Here is a 1,200-nt window from a genome sequence, read left to right as displayed (position 1 = left end):
CAGTATGGTGCAGAAAGAGAACCTACATTTTTCCCACGGTTGGAGTTACCGTAGCGAATTTTTTGGGTAAGCCTTTGAGCTAGGTTCTTCCTTTGGTTTTCTTCTTGAGTACGTACTAATTTATCAGTCAAGGTATTTGCGAGTTCTACAGCTTCTTCTATTGTTTGTGGTCTAGCTGCCTTAACTACATGCCTAATCTCATTTATTAATCCCCAAATGTAACGGGAGATTAGTACTGGTTCTGGTGATGCAAGGGTTGGCACTATTCTAGCATATTCAAAGAATGTAGTAGTGTAACCCTTACTATCTACTCCAATCATTCTAAGTTTTAAGAACTTATTTGCTATCTGTTCCTTTTCATTAGGTGGACAGAATTTCCTTTCCACCATATTCTTAAACTCCTCCCATTCCATGTTGTAGACCCTGTCACTTCCCCTAGATTGGAGGATATTGTTCCACCATTCTAAGGCTGAGTTCTTAAACAGATTGGAGGCAAACATTATCTTATCCTTTTCTGCCCACTTGCTTATTTTCAAGACTGCCTCAGTCTTTTCTATCCAGCGTAGAGCTGCAATGGTTCCTTCATTGCCCGAGAATTCTATTGGTTTACAGGACCAGAATTCTTTGTAAGAACAACCATAAGACGTGGTTCTTCTTATTTTTTGTTTACATTCCTTGTTTAGACTTATTTTTTTATCTACTTAGCGGTGTAGTATTCACTGTTGTATTCATTTTATCTACTTATAAATTACCAATTAACAACATGCACATGTGCATTACCCAATGCGTGCATTTTCAACATTGAAACCATAGCATCTAAACTTGTCAATGCATTGTTTTTAATGTCATTATGTTTTAAGTACATGTTTACTATTTCACTCCACATGGTTACTGTTTCGAATAATGCACATGTGCATACATGTAAAATTATTAATTACAGGTGATTCATCTTCCTTTACATATACATCAACATATGTAATGTGGTACCCCAAACATAATAGGGTACCACATACGTAATATGATACACACAAATATACAACATTTCAAAATATACACATGCATTACCGACATGTTTATTGTTTTTTATTAATGCACATGTGCATTACCAACATTAACACATTATCACACAACTTTTGTGTTACAACAAGTAAATATAACACCCTCATCATAAGAATCACATAATCCGATCAACAATCATTA

The sequence above is a fragment of the Helianthus annuus genome, chromosome 12, assembly GCF_002127325.2.
Source record: "Helianthus annuus cultivar XRQ/B chromosome 12, HanXRQr2.0-SUNRISE, whole genome shotgun sequence".
In the NCBI taxonomy this organism is placed as follows: Eukaryota; Viridiplantae; Streptophyta; class Magnoliopsida; order Asterales; family Asteraceae; genus Helianthus; species Helianthus annuus.
The sequence above is the reverse complement of the archived record's forward strand: the minus strand, read 5'-3'. Positions refer to the sequence as shown.